General features: G+C 43.5%; 1 pseudogene; it reads left to right on the top strand.

Annotated features, from left to right (window-relative positions):
• The first annotated feature begins 498 nt into the window (after window positions 1-498).
• On the top strand, window positions 499-12,424 carry LOC131830200 (large ribosomal subunit protein uL6-like; annotated as a pseudogene).
• The last annotated feature ends 7,286 nt before the right edge of the window (window positions 12,425-19,710 follow it).

Genomic DNA, 19,710 nt, shown 5'->3' with positions numbered 1-19,710 from the left:
CTTCTAGCAGTCAGTTCTCCTCATTCACACAAGTGATGTTGTACAAAGTCACAGCAAACACTGAATGAACAAATTCTGACATTGCTCTGAGAGGAAATTCTGGTTTGGATTCCTGCATGCATCTGGTCACATTTCCATCAATGTCTCAATACATAACTTTTATTTGGTGAGTGTTCCTGTTTCTGTTTAAATAAGACACCCTATTTAAATAAGACACCCTATTTTAAAAGATGCTGTTGATTCATTAACGTGGAGATCATGGCCAACAGCCCTGTAACTCATGCCTAAATGAAGTTGACCTCACACACCGACTTGCTCTCTAGGTCACATCATTGCCATCTTTCACTGAGGAACTCTCGAGGGCATTTTGAAACAGCAGATCAACAAAAAGCAAGAAAGTGTGAGAACTGTGTCACCACCAAACAGACTATGAAAGGGACACTTGCTTATAGGAGGAGAGCTGCAACAAGAAGATGACACATTGCCTCCTCAGGGGACATGCATGGACAACTGAAATTTCCCACGGCTCTGCAGGGGTCCACAAATAGTCGTAATGGCTGTGAACATACCACAGGGTATTGATTCTGAGTTTGCAAACAAATATTGGTGAGTAGGAGAGTTCACAAATACATAATCTGCAAACAGTGAAGATCAACTCTGCTTTTTATCTGCCCAGATCCTCCTCCTGGGACCCCACCCATTTTCCCAAAGCCATAAATTACCCACTTTTAGCCTTTGCCCATCTTTTGTCTTTGAAGCTGATAAGCACGCCTGACAGTCCAGGTGTATCATCGGTGCAGGTGGCTCTGCCCCTGTGCGTGAAAGGAGAAGGTGGTGGGGAGCTTTTTGTCTTTAACAACTCTAGTTTGATATTTCCTAGCTATTCAGAATGCTTTTTGCTCCCTTGCTACATAGGCACAGTTTGTAGTTCTTCGGGAGTACTTACGCAAAAATAAATAAATAAAGCTATGTGGGGCTTTTATCTCCGCCCACTCACTATTCCTGGTTTCTCAGGAAGGGCTCTGAGAAAGAAGAAATGGCTAAATATATGCCAAGGCTGTGGGCTAAGTATAATCCCCGACCCCCATCTGCTCTGGGTTGACTCTTCAGGTGATGTCAGCCTCTGCCCCCCCTTTACAGTAAAGGTACTGATACTCCTGGACTCCACGACATTCTTCTGTGTGCCAAATAAAAACATCGCTCTGAAAACAGTTTGCTTCTTGGAAGTTCTTATTTATGTACTCTTACTGCCTTCACCCACCTTGTGGGGTCATTTACTTTTCCTATTTTTATTTTGCTTGCAGAATCCATGCACACACAGCTTTTTGTTGGTTTTTGCCTTGTGCTCAATTCTACCTAGGCTGTTCTTCTTTATATCTTGTCGACGTCGCTCATTATTATCTTCTTTCTTTCTTATTTGGTTCTTTAAACAAAACTTACAATTTTATATAAAGCCAACAGACACATGAGAAGATGTTCAACATCACTCATTCTTAGACGTATGCCAAAATAAAACTACAGTGAGAGATCACCTCATATGTGTCAGAGCGGCTAAAATTAATGTGTTAGTGAGGATGTGGAGAAAAAGGAACCTTCCTGTGTTGTTGGTGCGAATCTGAACTGTGGAAAACAGTAGGGAGCTTCCTGAAAAAATTGAAAATAGAACTACCCTACCATCCAGTAAATGCATATCTGGGTATTTACAAAAAAAAAAAAAAAAAAAAACGAAAACACTAATTCCAAGGGATACATGCACTCCTATCTTTATTTAAGCATTATCAAAAATAGCCAAACTATGGAAATAGCCCAAATGTCCATCAACAGATGAATGGATAAAGAAGTGGTATATATGTACAATGGAATATTACTCAGCCATAAAAAAGAATGACATCTTGTCATTTACAACAACATGGTTGGAACTAGTGTGTATTACTCTATGTGAAGTAAGTCAGACAGAGAAAGAAAAATACCGTATGACTTCACTCATATATGGAACTTAAGAAACAAGGCAAATGAGTGAAGGGGAAAAAAGGGAGAGAGAGAGAGAGACCAAGAAACAGACTCTTAACTATAGAGAACAAACTGATGGTTACCAGAGGGTGGCTGGGGGATGGATGAAATACAGGATGGATGAAATATAGGATGGAGGTGAAAGAGTACATTTGTCATGACAGGAAAAAAAGAAGAAAGAAAGAAAGAAACTCAAAGTGACTAAAATTCTTTAAAAATATAACATAGTTTTCAACTTAAAAATAGGTTGCAAGACTATTTCAGAAAATTTCTGTATACCCTTTAACCAGCTCTACTAATTGCTAATATTTTGAGCCATTTGCTTCATTATTCTCTTGCTTAACTATTTGAGAGTAAATTGCAGACATCATGTTTCTTTATCCTAAATATTTCAGTTGTGTTTCCTAAGAACAAGGACATTCTCTTATATAACCATAGTACGATTATCAAGAAAAACCTTAACACCAATAAAATGCTGTTCTCTAATTCATAATCTATATTTAAAATACAGCAATTGTCCCAATAGTACCCTTTCAAAAGCTTTATCCCCCCTGTTCAATGTAGGATCATGTGTTGCATTTAGCTGTCAGTTTATTATGCTCTCTCTCTTTCTCTCTCTCTGTCCATTTCCTTTGGTTTGATACTCTTTTTTTTTTTTTTGAAGCAAGGATTATTGAGATATAATGAAAATCTAATTATGGGTATATTTGATAATTTGATATTGTCCTACACAGCTCTTGGATAGTCTGTAGTTTTTTTATCCTTTGACACTTTTAAAATCTTTGTAGTTCAGCTTGGATGACTTCTTTTGACCTATCTTTATATTTACTGATCTTCTTCCAACCGGTTCTATCTCCTAATCAGCCCTTTAAGGAATTCTTCATCTCTGATATGTTTTTTCCCCTGGCATTTCTTTTGTTTCTTTTTTAAAAATATGTATAATTCTCTGTTGAAAGGCTGCATCTGTTCATGCATGTTCTGTAGCTTCCCACTACATCTTTTAATATATTAATCTAAATTGAATTAAAAATCCCTTTCTAAAAGGTTCAACATCTTGGTCATCTCTGAGTCTAGTTTTATTGTGTCTATTTATAGTCTGTATTTATCTAGTTTTATCTTTAAACAAGAAGTAGTCTCTTTTATGTACTTTTTTGCTTTTGTAAGTCTTGTAAGTCACATACACATATATCTGCCAAACAGTATGTTTAACCTCAATTTTTAAAATCATTTGTTTTCAGAAGAACTTGTTATGCATAGTAAGTAAGAAGATTTCTTGATTCAACAGACTGTTTTTGGAGATTTTGTACACATAGATAGATGTTCTTAAGTTAAATTTGTGCAAGAGTTTGTGCTAACATATATGCAGATTAACGCCTAGTGATGGGTTTTCTTTTTACTTAACTCTTTTCTCTCCAACAAGGGGTAAAAATTAGGGACCCCTTTCAAGTAAAATTAATGTGAGACTCCTTTTGTTATGAATAGCTCTGTGAACGGGATGACGTTTAGATGTCTGAAAGAGTTCAAGGAAGGAGAATAAAAAACTATGCACTTTTTAAAGCCCCATGTTTGGGGTTCTTCACGTCAGCTAGAGAAAATCCCCAGTCATGGTATCATGAATTCTCAGTTAGACATTTTTGTGGTGCATTTGCTTAGGAAGGAAACTTATCTTATAAAAGGCAATGACTTTCTGATGCACACATTGAACTGTAAACAAATGCTCAGTCTGAAACCAAATTGGTAGAAGAAGAGCCCAAGGAATGATCTACAGTAGGATTTGTGCTTTCTGGAATAGTGCCTCTCTTCTGGCAAGGACTGTGCAAACTTGACACTGTATAAGAATTACCAGATCTCAAAATTTTAGACAGACAAATTATAGCACATTGTCACAGGAAAAATAAGAATACCGAATTTTCATATTGCCCACATCAAAGGCATTATTACCTGATGCCATGGACCAATTTACAGAAAGGAGATGCTGTATTTGAGATTTTATCTTGGCTTTATATATGGATCATTTCATTTATGTAAACAGTTAAGGTGGATGTTACATAGAGTGAGCATGTAAGACCCACGTATTGGCTGTTTGGGGACAGAAGATAATTAATTTACTTAATTACTTAAGTAATTAATTTACTTAATTTAACAGATTCTCACAAGCACGTATATTGTGTCAGACACTATTTTAAGAGCATCCCTCATGCTAATTCATTCTGTCCTCAGAATAACCCTCTGACGTAGGTGCTATTACTATCCCCTCATTGGAGATGAGGAAACTGAGCCACAGGGAAATTATGTACTTTGACCCAGAATCCTGAGTGGGGAGGTGTTTGAGTCTGGACGGGAAGCCAGACTGCCTGACTCCAGAGCTCTTGCTGTCAACCCCGACCCTCTGCTGCCTTGTGTGTACACATGACCACTGATAAAACATCAAGGGATTGTCCTTGGGAATAGTTCATCCCCGCCCCCACCCTCCAATGTAATGCTTTAAAAATCATCTCAAAGCAGGGGGGCCTTTATTTTTGGCCTATTTTTCTCAATCTGTGTAATACACCAAGGGCGATATCAATTCGTCCTTAAATATTTAATGAGAGACAGGCCGTCCATCTCCTAGACACAAATGCTTCACTCTGTCTTGACATGGATGGGTCAACTGTTGTGCACCATGGGGTCAGTTGTTTCCACTCGTTTGCAAGCTCCCTTAGGATACAAACCTCATTTTGTATTTCTTCTTGTGTTTCCACAGTGCCTGAACTCCAAGTTGAGTCCCTGGTTACCTGCTTACTGATGAGTGCTGCAAGGCAGCTTTTCAACCTTTTCCCACCGAGACACTGTTCACATAAGGGACACACACTTGTGTAGAGGGGCAAGACATTTACTAGCCATAATTCTACCCAGATATACATTTATATAGCAACAGTGGGAAACTGATGTAAGATGGTGGTATGATATGACTCTACTTTTTCTTTTTTCTTTTTTTTTTTGACTCTACTTTTTCTATCTTTATTATAGGAATACAGTTCTCAAAAGGTGAACATTTGGGAAATGTAGCATTTTTCCCCTTGTCTACTATTTATAGATTTCACATTACAGAGAACAGCTCTAGGATTATGCATCATTTATGATGGTAGTCCTATCATCTAGCATAGTGCGTTTCCCATAGTAGGTTCTCAATAAATGTTAGTAGTTTGTTTGTTTGTTTGTTTTTTAATTAAGCCTTAGTCCTATTAGAAAAGAAGTTACTATATCTTTTGGGTCTACCAAAAGCTGAGTTTTTACTTTCTAGACACGGAATGGAATATTGTTTTGTACATGCTAGTGACTTTATCTTCCACCTTGTCTCCATTCTTTAGTAACTTCTTGCCCTATGGAATCATGATCAAGACTTTTTTAAGAATCCAAGGCCCAGCAGTAATTTATGAATTTCTTTCGGTACCAGAAAGACACAATAAGACAAGTGTTTTTGTGAGATAAGAAACATTTCTGAGACACTGCGAGGCATGAATTGAAGTATAGGCAGGTAGTCCCACCAGGTGAATGATTATCTGCCGTTGCCAGAGTGAGCAGGCTCAGTGGCTGATGAAGCCATTGACCTTGGCATATTTATCATCATTACCCCAGGGGACAGAAACCAATGTATCTATTCTTGCGAATACACATCCATAAAAGGAGGCACAATCCAGTGGGAAACAATTTGTATTTATAAGTGGTGTGTGTGCTTCTGTGAGAGAGAGAGAGAGAAACAGAAAGAGAGCAAGAATGTTTCATTTTTTATATTTTCTTTCCACTTTTAACTTTTTGCATGACATCCATCTCTCGTCTGCAAGCTCAGATTCCTAATAACCACTCCAATCTGCAAGACTTCAAGGGGCATAGTTTTTCCTTATAAGGGAGCTGAATAAGGCTGAAAAACAAAGACAATCTGTGTTATCATCTCTCAGACTATGATTGCCATCTGAAGAGGGGAGGCCAGAGGTGAAGGATGTGACCTTGGATGATGCTGGTGCTATCTATCTCCCCCTCCACCCCCCGCATAGTGCTATCTGCTTTCTGAATTGGAGTTTAGAGACAAATTTGGGGACCTGAGTGCACACAGAGCACCAAGCCTGCTTAGGTGATAGTGAAGAAGAGCCTCCATGGAGGCTGTTGAGGGGTGGGGGGTGCAAGAGGGCGGGGGCCAAGTGCTCGGTCCATAGCAGTCCTGGGACAAGATTCATAAGGGGAGAGAGGCTTTGTTTCCGGAAAGAAGTGGTCGCAGTTTCAGTTTGTTTGGGCTGCTGCATCAGAGTGCCGCAAATTGGCTCAAACAACAGAAATGTAGTGTCTCACCATTCTGGAGCCAAGAAGTCCAAGGTTGAGGTGTCAGGGTTGATTCTGTCAGCTCCATGCATCTTTCCTACCTTCTGGTGGTCTTCTGGAGATCTTTGGCCTTCCTTAGTTTATGCATTGGCTCAATCTCTGCCTTCTTCATGCAGGATTCTCCCCATGTGCCTGTGTTCAAATTCCCCCCACCTTTAAAAAAAAAGATTATATTTATTTATTGGACAGAGAGAGACACAGCGAGAGAGGCAACTCAAGCAACACAAGCAGAGGGACTAGGAGAGGGAGAAGCAGGCCTCTCGCCAAGCAGGGAGCCCGATGCGGGGCTCGATCCGAGGACGCTGGGATCATGACCTGAGCCGAAGGCAGACACTTAACAACTAAGCCACCCAGATGCCCCCAAATTTACCCTTTTTATAAGGACACCAGTCATACTGGAGGGAGTATGGGGCCCACCCTACTTCAGGATGACCCCCATCTTAACAATAATTATATCTGCAATGGTCCTCTTTCCAAATCATGTCATATTCTAAGGTGCTGGGAGTTAGGGCTTCAACATCTGAATTTGTAGAGTGGGAGGTCACACAATTCAGCCCAAAAGAATTCAGAAATGAGTTGGTTCAGCTTTTTTTTTTTTTTAAAGATATTTTTATTTATTTGAGAGAGAGAGAGAGCAAGCACAGAGGGGATGGGCTGAGGAAGAGGAAGAAAGTCTTAAGCAGATCCCCCACCGAGTGCAGAGCCTGATAGGAGGTTCCCTCTCAGAATCCTGAGATCACGACTATGAGCCTAAACCAAGAGTCGAAGTCTGAACTGACTGTACCACCCAGGTGCCCTGGGGGTATCTTCTTATTAATTAAAGGCAATAGGAAAGACACATGAAACCGAGAGAAGAACCAAGGGAACAGTTAACTTTTTTTCCTAACAAAGAATCAGACATGGGAAAGCAAAGCTGTGGGGCAAAAGGGTAGGATTCCCTCAGCGTTTATTAGGACAGTCATCTCTTTGAGGACACTGACAGTATCTAAGTTGAAATATGATCTCTGGGTCAAAGAGGACCAAAGCTTTTGCAAAGTCCCTGTGGTATGAGAATTCTAGCTGCCCAGAAGAATTACCCAAAGTCCTTGGCCTGATGCCTTCAGAAATATGGGTGTGCTTACTGGTGGGAACTATTGGAGGAGGCTCAGCTCCTGCAGAAGCATCCCATCTTTCAGCCACTTTGCTTCCCCATTTGTATGAAATAGGTCAAAATACATGATCTATTTCCCTGACAAAGGCCAAGATAGAATGATATTCAGTTAAGGTCGGGTGCCAACTGCTCCGTTCGATGCTGGCATACCTTATCTCAGTCCTCCCAGAAGCCTATAGTACGACTCCCATTTTCCAGATGCAGCCATCAAGGCTCAGAGATCACCGACTTGCCCAGGGGCGGTGAGTCAGAGCCCATCCTTACACACACTGTATTTCTTTCATCCTGCCTCGCTGCTTCCCTAAGTATCTGAGGGTAAATCTTTGAAGAATGTGACTTTTTAAAAAGATGTTATTATCACAGTGAGGTAAGATTTCATTTTACCCCCATGGAGCCTCTGGTGTAAAATGAGGAGACCAGATTCAGATGATCTTAGTGGATCCACGTAGCCCTAGCATGCGTCTAAAATTATGAATTTATTTTCCTCTTTGGGAAGTAAGAAAAAGAGGATGTAGGCTGTCCATTTGGGTTTTTTTTTTTCCTTTGTTTGTTTGTTTTTTTAAAGATGGAATTTTAACATCTCCTTGAGGAATTTCCTGGTTCTCAACCAAGTATGTAGAGCCTGTCTCTCAGAAGCTCAGCTATTTTTGACTGCAGTGGGATTACAGTCTGCTGATTTGGGCGGTAATGTCTTTGGAGCCTCATATGTTTCTGTCCTCTCTTTCAAGCGCCCCCGTGTTCCTACTGCTCCTGCAGAACTGAGTGCCCGGAGCCTGGTTCGCAGCGAGCAGTAGCCCGTCTCCCTGGCCAGGGACACACGCTGGTCTTTCTGGGCCGAGATTGACTTCCGCTCTGGGCACATCTCCTGTGGGCCCTGCGAACAGGCTTTGACTGATTGAGCTCAGAACACTCGCTTGTTTGTGGATATGGTAATGACGCCAGTAAAATTCAATTACTGTATCCCAGAGGACCTCGGGGAGCGATAATAAATTAGGGAACATGAGCTTTGGAGTATCTGAACTGAAATTATAATGGGGCTATTGAAAAACAAACAAACAAAAATCCCAAGCATTCATTTAATAATAGATGCTGCAGTTTTCCCCACCAAAAATTAGTTCATCAACCAACCTTTTGTTCTCGTCATAAAGGAATGTGCCCTCAACACAGCCAAGAACATTTTATCTTAATTACTTGGTATTGTCGTCGCCCCCAGAGCACACCTGGTTTTGGGGTAAGTGGAACACAGGGAGGAAGCAGCCGCCTGGAGGGGTCCGCCAAGGCCACGGCACTAATCCACTCTGGGCTCACAGATGCTTGCTGCCGCCCATGGCCTTGGGTTTCAGGTTGCCATCTAGGCCTGGGCTTTGAATGGAGGTTGTAATCTCAGAAGGTCCGGCTAGCACTTAACCACTGACATCCATCAAGAATGTCAAGGCTCGCATTGTCTCATTAATTTGAACCAGCTTTCCTGCTATCAGATCCTTTTTCATTTCTAACCTTTCCACCCTGCCTTTCTTCCTCTGTGCACAGTTTATAGCGTCTCCTGTTTGTGGTTTCCGTCGGAGACTTGTGCTCTGGGAGGCCACTCTTGGGGAGGTGGGGGAAGGTGCCTGTGCCCTCCTCCACGCTACAAATCGGCTTTGCGTGTTTCTTCTCCGATGTGAAGGTCAAGCACATGGAGAGAGAAAGAACATTGACAGCATTCTGGATGCATCTGTAGCCTCTATTCCGTAGATAATTTTCAAGCTAAAATTGCTATCTTCCTCACTTTATCTCCTTTCTCATCCAGATTCTAACATCCAAAAGTGTAATGCAGAATTGACGGATTCCTGAACAGAGGAGATATGAAGAAGATAGCCAAGGTGCTAAAAACAAACAAACAAACAAACAAACAAACAAAAAAACTGAATTAACACCAGCAGGTCATTTTCCACCTGTGTAAGTATCTTTTGGGGTCTCTAAGAGACCAAGCCCCTTTCTCAGAGAATTGCTCCTCCCTGCCCTCCACCGACCACATGAAGGACTGTGAACTTGGGTCACACTTACTTTCCATGACTTTCTGAGGCTGACTGATCTTTGACCCAAGCTAGGCACAAGAGAATTTTGCTCTGGGAGCTGCAGCGTCAAACAGCTGTTTGTTTGGCTGGAGCTTGGAGAAGGTAGAGCTCTGGGTTTTAGGGCCGCCGTTTTCAGCTGTGTGTGCAGACAGGTGGAAAGTGAGGGGGTGGGATAAGTTTTGCCCTGAATCCGAGATGTTGAGAGAAGCAGACCAGAGATGTCCACCCGTTGTATAAAGGATGACCCTCCACTCTCTCTACAAACAACCCTCAACTCCTGACTACATCTGCTAAGACCTTGTGCCTAAGGCGGCATCTTTAACCTCAACCCTTTATTCCCTCTTAATCTAATTAGCTTCTTGGCCAATGCCTGTGCCACGTTCATCTTCTCAGTGCCTTAACCATTTTCCTCTAATACCCACACATTATAAAAATTTAATGTATTATTTCATCAGAGACAAGTGATCTGGCAATTTGTGACACACTGTCTTAGGACTTGTCAAAATTAAGGGTGAGTCTTTCCATCCCAAAGAGACAGACGTTTCAGGACATCAAGAGACAAAAAAGCAGCCAAAGGAGGAGTTTACTGTCCCTTTATTTCCCGTGAAATACAATGCCGAGCAGGGTTCATATTTTACCCACACTCTTCCTGTCCTCTGCCAAAGGAGGGATTTCATCCAATGTCCCAGCTGTTCTGGGGTCTGCACTAGGGGGGCTGGGTTGGAACGGGGCGCACACAGGAGGGTTTTGTTTTGCTCACATGCCACAGCTGTGCCTGGGGCCTCTGTACAGGCAATCAAATGACTTTCCCTCAGGCAGAAGCCTAGGGAAACGTCCAGACTGACTCTCCTCATTTGGCACAATGAAGGGCAAATATCTCTCCATTATCTATTAGGAAATGAATTAGCAAGCACAATGTCTAAATAAAGGGGAACTTAAAGAGGAGATCATATTTCCCATTCCCTAGGTGTTTGGGCCAACTGTAACCTAAACCTAGGCAGGCCAATCTCTGTGCTGGGCTTTTTACACGTACCTTATCCACATGTCACAGTGGTTCTATAGTATGACGATGGCACTACGAATTTTCTAAGAAGTTAGGTGACTGACTCAAAGGCCACACAACTGGCAAATAGAAAAGTTGTTAAGTGAAAAATCTGGTTTATTTTTAAAGGTCACATAGTTGGAATGTGGCCTTGAATTTACCTTACTCTTAAAGCTAGCCTAATTCCATTGCACTCCAGTATAATATTTCCAAACTTGTCTGATAAGACTCCTCAGGGTAGTGCTTATTAAAACTCCGGTCCCGGGTCCAATCCTCCTGCAGATCTAATAAACCAGAATCTCTTAGAAACGGGTATGGTGGGGCACCTGGGTGGCTCAGTGGGTTAAAGCCTCTGCCTTAAGCTCAGGTCATGATCTCAGGGTCCTGGGATTAAGCCCCACATCGGGCTCTCTGCTCTGCAGGGAGCCTGCTTCTTCCACTCTCTCTGCCTGCCTCTCTGCCTACTTGTGGTCTCTGTCTGTCAAATCAATGAATAAGATCTTAAAAAAAAAAAGAAAAAAGAAAATGAAATGGGTATGGTAATTCACCCCAGGTGAATATGACCTGGTAAGTTAGGTAAATATTGCTGGAATGCCTTAATTTCTTTTTAACTTAGCAATTCTTGGCAAGATGTATGCAATACAAAACAAAACAAATAAACTTTATTTAAAAAAAAAAAGATTTTGTGTATTTATTTGAGAGCAAGCAAGAGAGAGAGAGGATGAGTAGGGGGAAGGGCAGAGGGAGAGGGAGAAGCAGATTTCCCACTAAGCAGGGAACCCAAGGTAGAACTTGATCCCAGGACCTTGATCCCAGAATCCCAGGATCAGGACCCAGGCTGAAGGCAGATGCCCAATAGACGGAGCTACTCAGGATTTTCTCTTTTTAATATGCTTTTTATTTGGGGATAATTTTAGATATGCAGCTACGTTGCAAAGATAACGCAGAGAGAGCTCACCCACCTTTCCCCACCCATTTCCCCCTCACATGAAGATCTTACACAACCATGGTCCATTTGTCAAAATGTGGAACAAACACTGACAAATGACTATTAGCTGTTAGGATCACTTGTCCTGGATATGAGGATGCAGAAGGAAAGAGAAAGACAAGCCAGACCATAGTTCCTTTTTCTCTCCTTATTCCTAAGTAAGCTGAAGCCAGACAGGATTGGTAGAACGTGTGTTCAAGAGGCAAATTGAGTTTAGACCTTTGCCGCATCTATTGTGAGAAAGAACACCATTCTCGGCAGTCACACTGCTAACATTCCAAAAAATGTTGACATCACTCCAAAGGGACCCACCCTTATTGCGAAGGGCACCAGAGAAACCCTGCAGAGGGACTTCAGTCCCATCAATGTAAACTCAGTCTCTTTGAAAAATTAAAAAAAAAAAAAAAAAAAAAAGAGGCTTCGAGTTGACAAATGGTGGGAACTAGAAAAGAACTGCTATTGTCCGCACCTTCAGTAGTCAAGGGTGTCGCACTGGGTTTCCGTTACAAGCTCAGGTCAGTGTGTGCTCACTTCCCCGTCAATGTTGTTATTTAGGACAATGCTTCTCTTGTTAAAATCTGAAATTTCTTGGGTGAAAAATACATCCACAGCGTTTGGATGAGGCCACGTACGACTCGTTCAGTATTTCAAGCCCTAGAGAGATGAGTTAATTCTTGAAGGAAATGGCATTGAACTTGTATCCAACTCAGCTGCCTTGACTCGGCAAGCCACAACAGTTAAAAAAAAGCAAGGGTATCAGAAAATTTGGGGATGGGGTCTAGGTTTCTGAAAAAGGAAGAGTTCATCAGGTTGGTGAGTAAGGCCTACGTTGTCCAGCTACCGAAATGACAAGATGCTGGATGATTTTTCAGACGTATTTGTGATATTTTAAAGAGGCAATAAAAGCTATATTGATTTGGGGCTTTCGCTTAAACCAATAAAAAAAAAAAAAAAGAAGCAAGCTGAGACTATTTCCCGCAGGACTGAGATGGTTCTGGTAAGAACAAAATACATATGCATGTATGAGCTGTGAAATGCAAATTGTGTAATTTTGGTGATTTCATGGATGAGTTCAACGCGTTTCTATTTGCCTTTAAAATTGGCATTGCGAAATTCATACTAACAATTTAAATTTTTGTTTTCTTTACTTGGCATGGCCTTAAATAGCAGATAAAAAAAAATACCGTAACTAGTTGAGGTAGAGGCTGGAGCAGAAGGAAAAAAACTATAGGTTAGTTCCCCAACAGCACTTTTTTTCCCCTTATTTTTTGGACCAGGGGCTCCACATTTGCCTTTTGCACAGGGTCCCACAAATTGTCTAGCCAGGCCAGCCCATCCCTAGTTAAGAGCCATTGTCTTGACAAAGCCACTGATGGTGACAACTGTGGCACCCAGACAGATAACCCAGACAGATAACCGGAAAGACATGTCGGGGGAAGGGGCTTTTCTGCCATCCTCGGCAGTTAGAGCAGAGAGGCTACTCGATAGGGCCTGGGGCAGTGACATTCCTGTGGGATGTTCCCAGTGGCCAAGTGTTTCTGGATGCAGAAAGTGTCATGGCAAATGCCACATCAAGAAGCAGTTAGACACTTGACCTGCCCCAGGCATGTGGCTTCCGCACGTACCACCCTAGATCATCCGGCTTAATTATGCTTGTGCTCCAGTGCGCAGTGTTTCTCTTTTAGCAGGAGCATTCAATCAAAGAGATATCCTCGGCATCTCCAAAACCTGCAAACTCATTAAACACAGAATGGGGTGTTTCTGTGAAAAGACCGCACTGTGGGCTTGGGACAGCAACTTTAATTTATATCTGAAAACAAATTAGCCTAATGGAGCAGAACGGATGCAAACGGCTGTACGCCCAGCCTGCACCAGGAACCAGAACATGGCTCTTGGGCTAAGGACGCGACCGACGACAGTCTCCACTGCTCTGCCGCTTGTGCTGCAGAGTGACTTTTAGGATAAAGTGTTTCTTTTAGAATAGGAAGGATTTCTAGCTGGTGGGGTGAGGTCTGTCTTCTCTGTGGTGTGGGGTCATGTTGCTGGGACACCTGGAAAGAGATGGCAACCACAAGCAGGAGGAGTAACCCTTCGTGTGCCAAGGTGTGACTACAGGCAGCCCTGGTTGTGGGCGTGTCCTCTTCATCTTGGTGACAGTTGTGTCACCAGTGGTGTGACATGGGATCAAGCATTGAGCATAGTTAGTAGCCGGTCAACTCAAACATCCACCTAGAGCCCTTCTGTCTATGGAAATCAGAACGGGGGTAGGGGGGCGGGTCTTCTTCCTCCCCCTCCCCAGCCAGCCTCTGGAAGCTTCTCCCAACCTCCAGCCTCTGGTTCTTCTCTATACCTCTTGTTCTTCTACTATGTCTTCATTAGTCTTCTTTCCTGTCTTTTTCTTCACCTGCACCAGTGTGATTTCTGCCAAGATGGGAACTCTCTCTGCCTTGTTTGCTGCCGTTTCCTGGGTCGGTCCCTTGCACATTGCCCAGTACATGGTAGAGGCTGGGTAATCATTTGCTGAGTGAATTGTCAAGTGGAACTGGCCAGCCTACTTCTCCATATGCTGCATCCCAACGCTGTCAGCAACCCCCACCCCCACGCCCTGCTGCAGCCGCATTAGATCTGTGAAGATCTGTAGCTCACCTCCACACATCTTCATGTGCTTTTCCTTTCTCCCACAATGCACATCTCCCCTTTCTACCTGTGCTCAGGCTCTCCTTTCTCCCTTCACATCCCACTGCAGCTTCTATAACTCCATAGTGCCTTCCCACGGTGCACACTCACAGCTGAACCATGCTCAATGGGGCTTCTTTAGTTAGCATCAGCCTCAAGTAACGCTAAGCAACTTCTGGGCCAAACAGTGCCATGTGTGTCTTTTCCCCCCACCCAGGCACTTTAGGTGTTTGACAAATGAATATGCAAGCGCCCTGTCCAAAGACACACAGCCCGATAGCGGCAAGGACCAGGCTAGTGCCCAGATATCTGGTCTTCCATCTGTGATACCTTGTTATTTCCATCAAAGAATGCCTTTGAGAGGACATTCTCACCAATTCTCCCTGAACCCACAGCATAGTTTTTGCACTTCTACAAACCTCAGCTTCCTGGTTCCTATTCTTTCCTCCTAAAACAACCCTTTCCTTAATTTGTCTTTGTCCTAACTCCTTACCTTAACCACAGTGTCCTTTGATTAATTAATTTTCACAAAGTGTTAAAAGCATAGAGAGATTTTGGGTGTGAAGATTTTGTTGGAATTTGCAGATGTTTTAAAGTTACTTAAACCGAAGGAAGACATCCTGAGCACATTTGCAAGTTTTTTGGTGTCTGTTTTATGAATTCATTTTCTTTTTCACAAAGAATTTCAAACATACATAAAAATAGCCAGACCAGTACAATAGTAGGAATAGTACAACCTTACAGATTTATCACTCAGATTAACAATTATCAATGATTCGCAACGTTTCCTTTTCTTTTGTAGTCTTTGTTGAATTATTTTAAAGCACATTCCAGACAGCATTTCATTTTATCCTACTTCAAAATGCCTCCTTTTTTAATGTAACGACACCTACCGAAGGTGTCGTTATTACATTTTCTTAGAAATGTAATAAAATTTTATTGGGGGTATTGAAGGGGTGGAGCTTCTCTGTACTCTCTAATTGTATCACAGAACAGAATAACCCCCACTAAGGAAGGATGTGTGCCTCCAATTACTTTCTTACAAATTTTAGATGGAAGTGTGAAATGTCTCATACTTTGTGTCCTGGGTGAGTGGGGCTTCATTAGAACTTTCATAACCATCTTTGGGCTCCTGGGTGGCTCAGTTGGTTAAGTGCCTGCCTTCAGCTCAGATCAGGATCCCAGGACCCTGGGATGGAGCCTGTGTCTAGCTCCCTGCTCAGCAGGGAGTCTGCTTCTCCCTCTCCCCGTCTCCTCTCCCCCACAACCCCGGCTCATGGCTCATGTTCTCTTTCTCTCTCTCCCAAATAAGTAAATAAAATCTTAAAAAAAAAAAAAAAGAACTTTCTAAATCATCTAGAATTTTCTCCTCTTAAGGTCTCAGTAGACGCTGGCTCTGGAGAGCTGCATGCTCTCGGTGGCCCTCCCGCGGGCCGTGCTCACACTCTTCAGGCCCTTTGAAAGCTCGCCCTCCACTCACCACCCATGAGCAGTCTCTCTACCACGGTCAGGTTGCACTTCGATGATCAGGTATTTTCATTTTCTGTCTTCCTTGTTGGCTCTGACATTCCATAAACATAGTGACAAGGTAACAATAAAGAGAAGGTATTCGGATTAGTTACGTGAATTAATGTTCAAGTTTAAACTTTCAAGATCCCGCTACACCCACAGCATCCACAGGGCTGTGGAGAGAGAACGGAGGAGACAGGGGGATGAGAACCACCTGGCAGAGCCTTTCTTGCCTCCCCAGAAACCAGTGACCGTGGGTGCGTGGGTGCGTCCTCCTCAGAAGACCCTCGGGCTCCTTCCAAGCGCCAGCACCCTCCCAGATTTGGCAGGACCCAGTTCCTCCCCCTCCCTCCCTCCTTCCTCCTACCCACCCCTGAAGCTCATTTCCCTTCCTTCTAGAGCACAGCTTTGTTTTCTCCTGTTGCTTAGCAGCCTGGTGCACTCTGGCAGTGCTGGCTGCCGCCTGTCCATTCCCGCCCTGTTCCCATTATTCAGATTAACCCTATGTGGCTGGACATAGATTAAAAACCTGGGCTTGTGTGACACTTCCAAGAATCACATCAAGCTGTCAACAGCAACCTACACTTTGCATTCCCTAGCACGGGGTCCTTTCCAGGGGCAAGGAAGTGCAATGGGTGAGGGCTCCGTGGTCACACACACCTGACCTTGACTTCTGGTCCCACCACTTAGTAATAGAGTGACTTAGTCAGTTCTAGGAGGTTACTCATTCTTTCCAGCTAAATCTTGGTTTTTGCACCAGTGGAAGGGAATGATAACGGCTGCTGAATTTGCCTGCTCTGAAGGTCGAATTACTCAGTGGGTCAGGCACTCAGTACAGCATCTACTATGTAGTGAGAACTCAAGAGACATTAGCTCATACTGATGCCATTTGGACAGCACTGCTGTACCTAGCATCTGCTTTCACAACAGTTTTAGTTACCTAGTAGAGGTACCCGTTAGTACGTTCATTTGGGGCGTGGAAAACACAGGCACAGAGAGGTAAAGCAACTTGCTCAAAGGCAAACAGCTAAACTAGTGTTGGAATTAGACTTGTTTTGCATTTTTCCTCCTTTGCCACTGGGCCCTAGACATAGCTAAGTCTTTGTTTTTTTAAGATTTTATTTATTTATTTGAGAGAGAAAAAGAGAAGAGAGAGCATGAGTGGGGGTGGGGAGGGGCAGAGGGAGGAGGAGGCTCCCGGCTGAGCAGGGAGCCTGATCTGGGCTCCATTGCAGGACCCCAAAGCATGACCTGAGCTGAAGGCAGATGCTTAATGGACTAAGCCACCCAGGTGCCCCCAGATATATCTAAGTCTTAAGATCCATCCCCCCCAGACCCTTCTTCGGGTAAGGGAATTAATTTGGAAGCAATCAACCCCATGAGTCTTGTTTCCCATTCTGAAACAGTATAATATTTGACCAATGTATCAAATCACCCCCAAGATGAACATACATGTGCCTCCCTTTCCATGTCTGGTATAATGAGAATGAACAAATAATTTGGACTTTGGTCTAAATCAGAACACAAGGACTAGAAAGGAAAACTTGGTCTTGAAGTACATGGCATTGAATCACACTGGCAACCCAGGGAAGCAACAGGGTTTAGGGAAGTCAAGCTTCCTACAAGAAAAGGAAGGAAGAGTACATCACGCTCATGTTGTCCGTCTTTTTTCCCAGCCCATAATGGACATAACGATACTACCTCCCTGATTAGAGTTGGTTAATCCAGGCGGGTTCCTAGGAGACAGAGGCTCTGGTTTGGTGCCTGACCCTCCCACTTCCCTCTGTTGTGCTTTGTAGCCTTAAGGCTGCACTTGACCCCTGCCTGGTCCCTGTCTCCCAAGGACCTACGCCAAGGCTTTCAAGTCTCTTGAAGGACCAGCTTCCAGATGCCACAACACTAAGTGGCGTTGGAGTATCACTTTCACAATCCTGTTAAACCCTGGACCATCGTGTCGTATTTTCTTTAAATGCACTCCTTTTAAAATTTAAACAAATTTTAAATCCTTGTATTTGTCAGGATAGGATGGGCTTTGTTGCAGTAATAAACCGGACATCTCAGGGACTTAACACAGCAAAGGGTGATTTTTTATTTATGTGAAATCCAATGTGAGTCCGATAACTTTCCAGGGCAGCGGTCCTGGAAGATGATTCCTAGACAAGGGCCCTTCATCCAGGCTCCCTCGCTTTCTAATGCCACCACCTCTTGGTGTGCTGGAGAAATTTCAGGATGGGCTACCCCACTATGTGTCACTTTGTTATGTTGATTATTTTGAGTTGAAGATGCTTGAAAAACTGCAAAGGCAGGGAGAAGACAGGCTTATTCTGAATTCCCCTTATTTGCCTAAATACAGAGGTTCCAAAAGGACTCAACTGTCCTAAACCCCCTCAGTTGCACAGACCAGAGAGGACTGATTCTAATCATAGAGGGGGACACCACACCCAGACAAACTGGGTCACAAAGGATCACACCTCCCATCTGTTCTTCTAAGGGCCCCGTTCACCGTTTTGAAAAATCCTTTCTCTCCCGTGAGTTGCCTTTCCTCCACTCCCCCTTGCTAAGATGGTCTATGAGCTCTCCAACCTCACTGAACTTGGGGGCATTCAAGTTTTCTCTTGCAATGCCCCAAGCACAAGATATTTCAAATTGATATATTTGCATACCTTTTCTTCTGTTAATCTGCCTGTTGTCGGTTTACTTTGTAGACCCAGCTCTCGCACCTAGCTGGGTGGAGGAAAGGGCTCTCTTTCCCTTCTGTGGCCCTCCAAGATCCCTGAGGCAGAAGAGGCGGGAGGCGCTGCCCGCAGGCTCAAGACTGTTTCAGCCTGGAAAGTGGCATCTGCTTTTTCAACTACTCAGTTGGCAGGTCAAGAGCAACCCGCGCGGCCCCGCCTAACTGCAAAGGGGCGTGGCCACGGAGCGGGGATGTAAGGCATTTGCCTAGCAGGACCTGCGTCCACCGCAAGGACCATAATGGAAAGCTGGTGTTACCGCTTGCTGTGAATAAGAGATGGTCCTAAAGAGACGTAATGAGAACAATGTCTTCAATTCTAGGTAGATATTTTTGTCTGCTAACCATTCTGATGCTTAGATTTATTGTCTTGTCCGAGAGACGCTGGGGGGCGGGGCGGACGGTGGAGACAGAGATATGGAAGTTGAAGACATGTTAGCACCAGATGGAGACGCCTCTCTCTGAAGGAATCAGAAAGATGGAAGGATTATTGAAACAGGGAAATAACTTTCTCATTATGTGAATCAGTGTTTTTGTTTAATACCTTGCAGATGCCCTATCTAAAATAATCTCTCTTTCCACCTAAAAACCTCTGATGCATCGCCGATGTCCACCTGCCAAGCTCTGGGACAAGCTGCGTTCCTGGGCTTGAGTCAACATCACTCTCCAAGACCACAAAGATATTTATGAGATTTGCCCTGTGCCTGGCCTGGAGCACAGAGCTGATGATGGCTGTCCCTACCCGGAAGATTTCAGAGAATGGAGAGACAGAGAAATAAAACAACAGTTATAATACAACGCACAGAATGCATTGGGAACTACGACCTGTTACTGGAGTGATCCTTGAAGGACAGCTGGTTTTTCAAGAAAAATTCTTTTGTCTTTTTTAAAAAGATTTTATTTATTTATTTGACAGAGAGAGATCACAAATGGGCAGAGAGGCAGGCAGAGGGGGAGGAGGAAGAAGGCCTCGATTCGGGGCTCCATCCCAGGACCCTGAGATCATGACCTGAGTCAAAGGCAGAGGCTTAACCCACTGAGCCACCCAGGCACCCCTCAAGAAAAATTCTGTAACGATCTGGTTGTTTTGTGTTCAAACTAGTTGATTTTGCTTCCTTGTAATTTTTCTTTTGGTAATATTAACGGTATTCTATTTAAGGTAAAACCCACTGCTAGAAGGAAAAATCCCAG

This window comes from Mustela lutreola, chromosome 4, assembly GCF_030435805.1.
Source record: "Mustela lutreola isolate mMusLut2 chromosome 4, mMusLut2.pri, whole genome shotgun sequence".
Classification (NCBI taxonomy): domain Eukaryota; kingdom Metazoa; phylum Chordata; class Mammalia; order Carnivora; family Mustelidae; genus Mustela; species Mustela lutreola.
Note: the sequence above shows the minus strand (reverse complement) of the source record. Positions and strands in the feature narration are given on the sequence as shown.